Genomic DNA, 11276 nt, shown 5'->3' with positions numbered 1-11276 from the left:
GACTACAGGTGTGTCACCACACCCAGCTGATTTTTTTTGTTTTTAGTAGATAGGGGATTTCACCATATTGCCCAGGCTGGTCTCAAACTCCTGGACTCAAGTGTTCCACCCATCTCAGCCTCTGAAAGTGCTGGGATTACAGGCGTGAGCTATACACACTCAAAATAAATGGAATATCTGCATTTTTAAATCACATTTTTCTTTCAGTTCTGGTTTTTGCTTCTGAAGCCCAAATTTTATTACACTTAATGAAACCTATGCATGGGTAATTCATTTAAATAAACACAATTTCCGCTGGATTAGTGGACTTAAAAGACTAATGATGGCCAGGTGTGTTGGCTCACGCCTGTAATCCCAGCACTTTGGGAGGCCAAGGAGGACAGATCACGAGGTCAGAAGATCAAGACCATCCTGGCTAACATGGTGAAACCTCGTCTCTACTAAAAACAAAAATTAGCCATGCATGGTGGCACACGCCTTGTAGTCCTAGCTACTTGCAAGGCTGAGGTGGGGGAATTGCTTGAACCTGAGAGGCGGAGGTTGCAGTGAGCCGAGATCATGCCACTGCACTCTAGCCTGGCAACAGAGTGAGACTCTGTCTCAAATAATAATAATAAAATATAATAATATAAATAAATAAAAGACTAATGATACCATATAGTAGTGAATAGACACTCTCATAGTATGTTGTATATTGGTGCAAACTTAATCAGAGCAATTGATAAAGATGTGTAAGCAGGTTTTAACTATGAAAGCCTCATTCTCAGCAAAATATCTAAGACTATAAAAAGATACAATTTACATGTGCACAGAAAGGCATATGCAGTAAAACATTGCATATAATGGGAAAAAGCTGGACAGAACTTACATATCCAAACAAAACAGTGCAGCCATTAAAAGATTATGACACAGTTCATAATTTAGTGACATGAAAATTTGTTCACTATATTTTGTTAGAAGAAACAAGTAGATTTCAAAACAATTGTTATATAACCCTGTTCTGAATGGAAAAATCCTATATGCCTATATCCATGCACTTATTCATAAATGAGGTGAAGTTATTTAGAATAAAATGTTCAAAGTGCTTACTTTAACCTTTTTTAATATTCTCCAATCTTCTGAATTAAGAATCTACTAATTTTACAATGAGAGAAATCTGCTTTGAGAGCAGAAAAAAAAAATAAAAGGAGATATGTGTATGATACCTGGATTGCAATGTTGAAATGGTCTGAATTCTGGCTGAAGAGACCCAAACTTTCTTCATAGACATTCCGGAGCACTAATTTAAATACTGTCTCAAAGGTCCTAAATCTAGAATCCTAAGATTTTATACACAATGAGTTCCTCTTCTCAGTTGCCTCTCATTTACCTGGACACAGAACTCCTGTTAACCTCTTCACGAACTATTGCTCCAAGAAGGAAATCACATCTGGTCTGGACATAAATTAATAGGGTAATTAATAATAAATCCTTCACATAGGCAAAGAAATGGAATTTTGGTCTGATGTGGCTATGAAGAATTGAGACCGTTCCTTAATCATCAAGCAGAAAGAAGTTAAGAAAGTATTCTGAAGGATTAGGGTGATAACACTTTATAAATAACACAGGAGAGACGCCCATTTCCACCTCTAGAAATCTTAAACCAGTCCTTCAGAAAATAACCTAAGAACCCTGAAGATTCCCTAATCAATCAGGGTGAAGAAAGTAAGATGTTCCCAGAATACAGAATTTGAACTGGAAAGGGGAAAACAGATGTAAAAAGGGAGACCCGGCTGGCCGCAGTGGCTCATGCCCAACACTTTGGGAGACCAAGGCAGGCAGATCACCTGAGGTCAGGGGTTTGAGACCAGCCTGGCCAACTTGGTGAAACCCCATGTCTACTAAAAATACAAAAATTATCCGGGCATGGTGGTGGGCACCTGTAGTCCCAGCTACTCGGAAGGCTGAGGCAGCAGAATCCCTTGAACCTGGGAGGCAGAGGTTGCAGTAAGCCAAGATCGCACCACTGCATTCCAGCCCGGGCGACAGAGTGATACTTGCTCTCAAAACAAAAAAAGGGGAGACCCAATTGGCTAGTTAAATGTATGTAGGTGTTATATCACACCCCTGAATAAATTCCTCTGATTTGGGGGTATGTGTGTCAGTCATCTGTACTCCACCCAGAAGTCAGTGCCACATTCCTGAGTCTACATACCCGTGAAATGACAGGAACCCGTGTGCCCATAAGGTCCTGGAGGTGAATGTAAAGTTGGTCAAGACATGGGAGCTAGACAGCAAGGAAAAGGAATTGCAAAGGGAAGTTAGTAGTCAAATAAATTACCATCTATCCATGTAATATAATACTAAGACAAATGCAAAGTTGTAGAAAATAGTTAAGGATAAGGAATCTTTTCAAGATACTGTATCAGAGAAATCACTTTACAAAACAGGTTGAACAATACAATTATATCAATATGCTAATTTTTAAAGTCTGGAAAGTTAAACACCTGTTTCAGTTATCTATTGCTATATAACCACTTCAAAAGTTTATGACTTAAAACAAAAAATAATTAGCTAATTATTTGCGGGGGTTGGCAATTTGAGCTTGGCTTGCCTGAGTGGTTCTTCTACTGATCATATTCATGTGACAACTGTCAGCTGTTGGCTTGGTGGAGGCTGGATGGTCCAAGATGGTCTCCCTGAAATATCTGGCCGTTGTTACTCACTGGACCTCTCTCCAAGAGATCTTTAATCCTCAAGCAAGCTGCTCTTAGCCTTCAGTCATGGTAGTCTCAGGGCAGGAAAAGGGGAAGAGAAAAAGCTGCACGACTTCCTGAAGCTTTGTCTCTGAAGTCTCACAATATCACTTCCACCACATTCTATTGGTCAAAGCATTTCACAAGGCCCTGCCTATTAGTAACCAAACCACTGACTAGCATTTCAGGAGGAGAAAAAAATACTCCCTTTCTGAAAAACAAAATCAAAGAGAACAAAAATAGAAAATACAACAAAACTTCCTTGACCTTGGTTTCAGATATGCTCAGCAATGGTTCCCTTTCCTTGGGGCTCTTAGAGAACCTCAAGGCAAGGGAGAAGGGGAAAGGAAAGGGGTAAGAAATCATGAGACAAGAACTTTCTTGGAACCCAGACTGGCTAAACTGGAAAAAATTATTCCCACCACACAAGCTCTCATCATCTACCATACACATACTCAGATGGAAGTAAAAGGGAGATGGGAGTACTGATAATCCTTCTTAATATTCAAGGGAAAGGCCAGGGTCACTGATTCCCAGGACTGGGGACTTTCTCTAAATTCACATAAGTCTCCCGGGGAGACATCTCTGGGAATGATGTGGTTCACATGGAACCTGACCTCTGAGAGTTCCCAAGGGAGAGCCTCTGAGGAAGGAATCCTACTCCTAGGCTCTCCCCATCACATCTTCCCAGAACTCTGCCTGAGAGACACTTACAACTCGAAAAGCCTCGTTCCAAAAACAGGTCTGTGCTTCTTCTGTTTGCAGATTTTACTCCACCACTCGATTATCCCTTCCCTTTTTACGGCTATTTCACTGCAGCTGGGGTCTATACAGCTATGAAGCAGGAGAAAAAAGGAAGCTGGGAACTCAGAGATGCAGAGCCCAATAAACAATCGAGTCTAAAACTGCCACTTAGGTGGGGACTCTACCAGGATCCCGTGTTAAACACCAGGCTGAGAACTGGGGACGGGGGTGCCCTGAGAAGACAACGCGGGCCATGCTTCATTGCAAGATGACTCTGCTTAACATAGGCATCGATCGTAGTCCTCACAGGCACATGGGGGAGATCTTCGACAGACACCTCAGTCCCAACGTTAAACACAGCACTGCAGAAATGAAGCTTTACCCGTTACACACACAACACCACAGACTTAAAGGTTCTTCCATCACACTAGGCCACACTGTCACGATGGGAGGTCTCAAACCCTACAGTGTCACACACCCCACATGACAGCCGACCACGGCCACCCAGAGGTCCCGCATCCGAGCAGGGACAGGAACACAATCACGCACCTGTTGCAGCCTCCTCGCCGCGCACACAGCCTCCTTGTCCTGGCGTCAAACACGCACACACGCATACACAGGTCCGAGCTACGGCCCTGCACACCCTGTCTGCGTAACGGGAGCCCGGGGCTTCCTCACTGTGAGCGCCGCCCGCACCCCAGCCACGCACTATGAGAACTTGGAAGCGGAACCTGAGATCAAAGTTCGAAAACGGCCCGGGAGCCTGTGGGAAATGTAGTCCAAGGCCGGAAACGCCCGGATGTGGAGAAGGCGCGCGTAACCGGTGGCCCGCAGGAATGCGCCGCGGAGACACCTGGGAGTCGCCCTCCGCGCGGGAGTACGCATGCGCAGACGCCCGGCCGGCGACCGAAGGTGAGGCTGGCTGGTCGGGCGGTGGGACCGGTAGGGAAAGCTGAGGAGGCAGGCGGGAACCTGGGCTGGGGAAAACAAGAAGGGAAGAGGAGCAACCTGGGACGAGGAGTTGACGGGAGGAAAGTGCGAGTCTGGGTCCCCGGAGAAGACTGGGAGGGAAGCAGGAACCAGAGCGCGGGCCGGGGAGTGCCTGAAGAAGGGAACCGGTTGCCCGAGGCGGGGGTGAGCTCCGCAGTGGCAGGAATTTCGTCTGATTTTCGTCCCCCGGCTCCTGGAGCACGGCCTGACATACAGCAGGCGCTCCGTATGTGTGTGGCTTTTCGTACCTGTCCTGTGTGTTGTGGTAAGGGAATGTGTTATTCTGCGTGACGTTGTGGAACCGGTTGTTTATGAGAGTGATGCGGTCCCTGCGTGTCTTAAGTTTTAACTTAAATCAGGTGCGAGTCGATTTGTGTTTTAGCCTGTGTCCGACTTCGGAGAGGCGACAGTGAGGGTATTGTGAGTGAAAGGTTGTTACTTTTTGTAGGAGTATAAGTTCAGCGAAATTGTGCACGACGTGGGGGCCTATGGGATTATGACTATGTAGTGGGTGATACAGCTATGAATATGCCTAAGTTTTAAAGTACTTTGTGTGCACGACCTATGATGACTGTGAATGTGGCACACTGTGCGACTTAGTACTTGAGAAACCGAGTGCTGACTAAAGTATGCATTGTTTAGATTGACTTCCAAGTGTTGGGCATTTTATATATGCCTATAGAATTTGAGTCTGGTAATTAGACAAGTAAAGTAGTGATTTTTTTTTTTTTTTAATGGAGAAGAAGAGGCAAAATAATTTTCAGAGGGTAAGATTGGACCCATGCGCGGTGGCTCACGCCTGTAATCCCAGCACTTTGGGAGGCTGGGGCAGACAGATCACCTGAGGTCAGAAGTTTGACCAACATGGTAAAACCCCATCTCTACTAAAAATATAAAAATTAGCTGGACATGATGGCGCATGCCTGTAGCCACGCTACTCGGGAGCTGAGGCAGGGGAATCGCTTGAACTTGGAGGTGAAAGTTGCAGTGAGCCAACCACTGCACTCCAGCCTGGGCGACAGAGTAAGACTCTGTCCCTCCCCCTCCAAAAAAGACCATTTATTGGGAAAACCTGGTATTGACTGATGACTGATATGCTTAAATGAATAGAACACCACTGGGACCAGTATTTTAAAGATAAAAAAAACTGTATCTCGTAACTGTTACTCTCAAAATTCCTATTTGGGGGTGTGTGTGTGTGTGTGTGTGTATATATATTTGTATTTTTTATTTTTCTGCTGGATGAATTTCTTCTGCTGGAAGCCTGCAATGTGAAAGGATACATGATTAGTTTCTTCTCTAATTCCCCAACCTTTATTTTGTCTCCTCTTTACTCCCTATAGGTAGTCTTCAGCTCTCATGGATTGGGAGCTGGGAAAGGAATGAGAAGACAGAAGTCAAAAACAAGAAGAGGCTAACATGACTGATACCGCTATAATTTAGTGTAAGTCATCTCTTACCTTCCAAGAGAACCTGCTGCTTGGAACCTCCAGATACGCTTCCCTTCTCATGGACATAGCCTCTTCTGCAGCTGCTGCCCCAGTGCTTCCTCTGGGCATGCAGTGGCCCACCCACTCTGGCCACTGAGAAGTATTATGCAGCCATGAAAAGGGATCAATTACATGGATTTATGGAGAAGGGCCTCCAGGATACTTCGAATTTTTTTGTTTTGTTGTTTTGTTTGTTTCTGAGACAAGGTCTCACTCTGTTGCCCAGGCTGGAGTGCAGTAGTTTGATCATGGCTCACTGCAGCCTCCACCTCCCTGGGCTCAAGTAATCCTCCCACCTCAGCCTCCCAAGTAGTTGGGGCTACAGGCATGTACAACCATACCTAGCTAATTTTATTTTATGTTTTTGTACAGTTGGGATCTTGCTGTGTTTCCTAGGCTGGTCTTGAACTCCTAGGCTCAAGTGATCTGCCCACCTTGGCCTCCTCAGGTGCTGGGATTATAGGCGTGAGCCACCTTGCCTGGTCTCCAGGATACTTTGTTAGTGACAAAAGCAATAGGGAATATTATATTCTATCTTTTATCTAAGTTTTCAGCTTATCTTTTCATTATTTTCATATAAGCAAATGTATATATTTGCATTTTTTAAAACTCATGTCACCACCATCACCCAAATTTAAAAAGAAAACAAAAACAGAACACTTCTAGCCCCCATCCAGTTACCCTGGCACAAAAGTAACCTCTGTTCTAATTTCATCTCATATAAAAGGAGTCATGCAGAATGTAACCTTTTGAGTCTGGCTTCATTCAGTAAGGATGTTGCAATCAGTAAGCTATAGCTGGGACTACAAGTACATGCCACCTTCATTCAGTAAGGATGTTGCAATCAGTAAGCTATAGCTGGGACTACAAGTACATGCCACCATTCTGGCTAATTTGTGTATTTTTATTTTGTAGAGACAGAGTCTCACTATGTTGCCCAGACTGGTCTCGAACTCCTGAGCTTACGGGATCCTCCTGCCTTGTCCTCCCAAAGTGCTGGGATTGCAGGCATGAGCTCAGTTCAGTTGCATGTTGCAATTCATTCATATTATTGCATGTATCATTGCTTCATTCTTAGTACAAAGTAGTATTCCACTGTCTGGATGGATCAGGATGGATCACAGTTGGTTTCCATTGATTATCTATTTATCCAGTTATCCATTGATGCACACATAGGTTGTTTCCAATTCTGAGGTGCTTATGAATAAAACTGCTATGACCATTCACATTTGGGTCTTTTTGTGGATACATGTTTTTGTTTGTCGTGGATAGATACTCAGGAGTGGTATTGATGGGTGGTTTAAACAATTACTTTAAAATGGTATCTTTACATGGAATAGTTTGGCCTCTTGATTGTGGTGGTGGTGACACAAATCTAAATGTGTGATAAAATGGTAAAAACATGCACATAATGAGTACATGGAAAATTAGTGATATCTGAAAGAAGTTGGCGCAGTGTGTAATGACAATTTTCTAATTTTTTATTTTTATTTTTTAGAGACAGAGTCTTGCTCTGTTGTCCAGATTGAAGTACAGTGGCACAGTCATAGCTCATTTGTAGCCTCAAACTCCTGGGCTTAAGTGACCCTCCCGCCTCAGCCTCTTGAGTAGCTAAAAGCGTACACGCCATCATGCTGGCTAATTTGTGTATTTTTATTTTGTAGAGACAGAGTCTCACTATGTTGCCCAGGCTGGTCTCAAACTCCTAAGCTCATGCAGTCCTCCTGCCTTGTCCTCCCAAAGCGCTGGGATTACAGGCATGAGCTACCTACTGTGCCCAGCCAGTTTTCTGATTTTGACCGTGTGCTGTGGTTATGGAAGATGTGACCATTGTGGAGAAGCTGGATGAAGGGTAAATGAGACCTCTCTGCACTATTTTTGCAAGCTTCTGTGGATCTATAATCATTTCAAAATAAAAAAATAAATTTTAAAAAGAGCCTGCTGCAAGACTGATAAGTGCCTATGGTGTCTGATTCCCTGTTGTTGGGCATGAATTCTATTTCCTACTCTAGGCACTTTTGGACAAAGCCATGCAGAATATCTTATCCCATACCTGCCCCTGTGAGCTGCTTACCCTTTCTCAAAGTTTCCAGCAACCCTGGGAGTAGGCGGGATGTGGTGGTTCACACCTATAATCCCAGCACTTTGGGAGGCCAAGGCAGGAAGATCACTTGAGCCCAGGAGTTGGAGACTAGCCTAAGCAACATAGTAAGACCCCATTTCTTTAAAAAAAAAAAAAAAAGCCAGTCTTGATGGTGTGCGCTTGTAGTCCCAGCTACCCAGGAGGCTGAGATAGGAGTATCACTTGAGCCCAGGGAGGCCGACACTGCAGTGAGTGGTGATGGTGCCACTGCACTCCATCCTGGGCAACAGAGTGAGACCCTGTCTCAAAAACAAAAAAATTAAAATTAAAAAGTAATTAGCTGGATGTGGGTGGTGCATGCCTATGGTCCCTGCTATGCAGGAGGGAGAATTGCTTGAGCTGAGGAAGTCGAGGCTGCAGTGAGCCATGATCATGCCACTGCATTCTAGCCTAGGCAAAGAGTGAGACCCTGTCTCAAAAATAAAATAAAAATAAGACTTGAATAAAAGGACAGGAAGACACAATATGATAAAATGTCAAAACTTCCTAACATTTCATGGATTTCCATTAAAATTTTAATACAAATGTTTGAACTTTCTAGCATTGTTAAGAGAAAATAAACACCAGAAATTCTGAGAGAGAAAAACTGTCAGGGAAGTAGCCCTCGTAGATACTAAACTGTTTTAAAACTGATAGCTGTAAGGTGATCCTGGCAGTTAAATGAACAGTTCAGTGGAAATAAGTATTAAGCTCAGGTCTACTTAGATATATTAAAGGGAATAAAATATGCGATAAAAATGGCAGTTTTGATGAGTGAAGGAAATACAGATTGTGGAGTACCTTGTGATACCAAACTAGATGGGCAAAGTATTTTTATTTTTATTTTTATTTTTTATTTATTTATTTTTTTTGAGACAGAGTTTCATTCTTGTTGCCCAGGCTGGAGTGCAGTGGCGCACGATCTTAGGTAACCACAAACTCCATCTCCCAGGTTCAAGTAATTCTCCTGCCTCAGCCTCCGTAGTAGCTGGGATTACAGGCATGTGCCACCATGCCCAGCTAATTTTGTATTTTTAATAGAGACGAGGTTTCTCCATGTTGGTCAGGCTGGTCTCGAACTCCCAACCTCAGGTGATCCGCCTGCCTCAGCCTCCCAAAGCGCTGAGATTATAGGAGTGAGCCATCGCGCCCAGCCTAATTTTTAAAATTGTATTTTTACATGGAAAAAAACAAATGAGAAACTATAAAAAATTATTTGGGGCTGTGCACAGTGGCTCACGCCTGTAATCACACGTAGGAGGAGCACATGAGGCCAGGAGTTTGAGACCAGCCTAAGCAACATTGCAAGACCTCATCTCAAAAGAAAACAATAATTTTAAAAAGTAGCCAGTCATGGTGTTGTGTGCCTTTCGTCCTAGCTACTTGGGAGGCTGAGACAGAATTGCTTGAGCTCAGGAGTTTGAGGGTGCAGTAAGCCAGAATAGTGCCACTGTACTCCAGCCTGGATGGCAGAGTATGACCCTGTCTCTAAAAAAGAAAAATTATTTGGAACGCCTTCCACAAAAATAAAGGATTAATTTCCTTCCTTTAAAGAAGTCTAGCAACATTTCAGAAAATGAAAATAATAGAAAATGAAATAAATGATGAGACCACAGATAAGAAGCTAAAAGCGTTCTTTAAACTTATGAAAAGCTTATTGTTCATGGTAAGAAAACTAGAAACTAGAACCACAATTTACATGTGTTAGACAAGCATAGAAAAATTTGTATCAGTAGTATTCCTTGGTGTGGAATGACAGGCATTCTCATATATTGCTGGCAGTACTATAAATGGTACAGCCTTAATGGAGAGCAGCTTGGAAGTAGTTAATAACAATAGGCTGACTAGGAGGGAAAAGGTAGTGCGTGAGGGGAGATGAGCTTGCCCAAAATCCATCCTGCTGCCCCAAAAGCCTGTATCTCTGGCCTTGGGGATAAAACGGGATTTGCCTAGCTGGTTCTCCCTTCTATGTGGCATGTTCAGAGTGAACAAGGATCAATACAAGGGAAATGGAGGCAATTTTAATAGAATTATAGGAGCTGCGAGGCACATGTGGTCTCATGTGGCTTTTTTTTGTCTCGGCTTTGCCTCCTTAGGAACTGCCTCTTTTCTAAAGAGGACCCCAAAGGAAGGACTGGTCATCTCTTTCATATCTCAAAACCATGGCTCAGGTAAGGCGATGGTTTCTCTCTCCTTTCTGAAAGTCTTTTTTTTTTTTTTAAAGGATATTTGGGTATATGTCTGTCTTGTCCTACATCCTCCTGCCTATCTTTCCCTTCAGAAAACTGGTCCTCACTTCTTCCCATATTGGTTAGATATGACTCTATCTTCCACAAATGCTCCCAATTTTAACCAGTGTTCACACGTTAAGTGAATATATCAAGCCAGGTATGGTGGCTCACACCTGTAATCCCAGCACTTTAGGAGGCTGAGGCAGGAGAATTGCTTGAGCCCAGGAGTTCAAGACCAGCCAGCCTGGGCAACATAGAGAGATCCTTGTCTCCACCAGAAATTAAAAAAAAAAATAGGCCAGGTGCAGTGGCTCATATCTGTAATCCTAGCACTTCGGGAGGCCGAGGTGGGTGGATCACCTGAGGTCAGAAGTTTGAGACCAGCCTGGCCAACATAGTGAAATGCTGTCTCTACTAAAAATATAAAAATTAGCCGGGCTTGGTGGCAGGCGCCTGTAATCCCAGCTACTCAGGAGGCTGAGGCAAGAGAATTGCTTGAATCCGGGAGGCAGAGGTGGCAGTGAGTGAAGATTACGCTGCTGCACTCCAGCATAGGTGTCAGAGTGAGACTCTGTCTCAAAAAAAGAAAAAAATTAGCCCAGTGCAGGTGCAGTGGCATGTGCCTGTGGTCCCAGTTATTTGTGAAGCTTAGGTGGGAGGATAGCTTTAACCCAGAGATCAGGTCTACAATGAGCCATGATCATGTCACTGCACTCCAGCCTGGGTGACAGAACAAGACTCTCTTTGTTAAAAAAGAAAAAAAAAAGGCTGGGCACGGTGGCTTAAGCCTGTAATCCCAGCACTTTGGGAGGCCGAGACGGACGGATCACGAGGTCAGAAGATCGAGACCATCCTGGCTAACCCCGTGAAACCCCGTCTGTACTAAAAAATACAAAAAACTAGCTGGGCGAGGTGGCGGGCGCCTGTAGTCCCAGCTACTCGGGAGGCTGAGGCAGGAGAATGG

General features: G+C 43.9%; 1 protein-coding gene and 1 long non-coding RNA gene across 2 annotated transcripts in view; one reads left to right on the top strand and one right to left on the bottom strand.

Annotated features, from left to right (window-relative positions):
* Nucleotides 1–2087: 2087 nt before the first annotated feature.
* Nucleotides 2088–4204, bottom strand: LOC105543041. The gene is made up of 3 exons (XR_001006566.1): nt 4029–4204; nt 3450–3569; nt 2088–2770 (listed from the first exon to the last, which is right to left on the bottom strand). It is a non-coding gene; the product is annotated as an uncharacterized LOC105543041 (long non-coding RNA).
* Nucleotides 4205–4368: 164 nt separating this feature from the next.
* ZNF567 (zinc finger protein 567) overlaps nt 4369–11276 on the top strand; it is a 25705-nt gene continuing 18797 nt past the window's right edge. The window contains exons 1-2 of the mRNA XM_011984776.1: nt 4369–4391; nt 5817–5913. The gene's annotated coding sequence lies outside the window, so the exon portion shown is untranslated. The remainder of the gene's footprint in view (nt 4392–5816; nt 5914–11276) is intronic.

Source organism: Mandrillus leucophaeus, unplaced genomic scaffold (genome assembly GCF_000951045.1).
Source record: "Mandrillus leucophaeus isolate KB7577 unplaced genomic scaffold, Mleu.le_1.0 Scaffold274, whole genome shotgun sequence".
NCBI lineage: Eukaryota > Metazoa > Chordata > Mammalia > Primates > Cercopithecidae > Mandrillus > Mandrillus leucophaeus.
The sequence above is the reverse complement of the archived record's forward strand: the minus strand, read 5'-3'. Positions and strand labels throughout refer to the sequence as shown.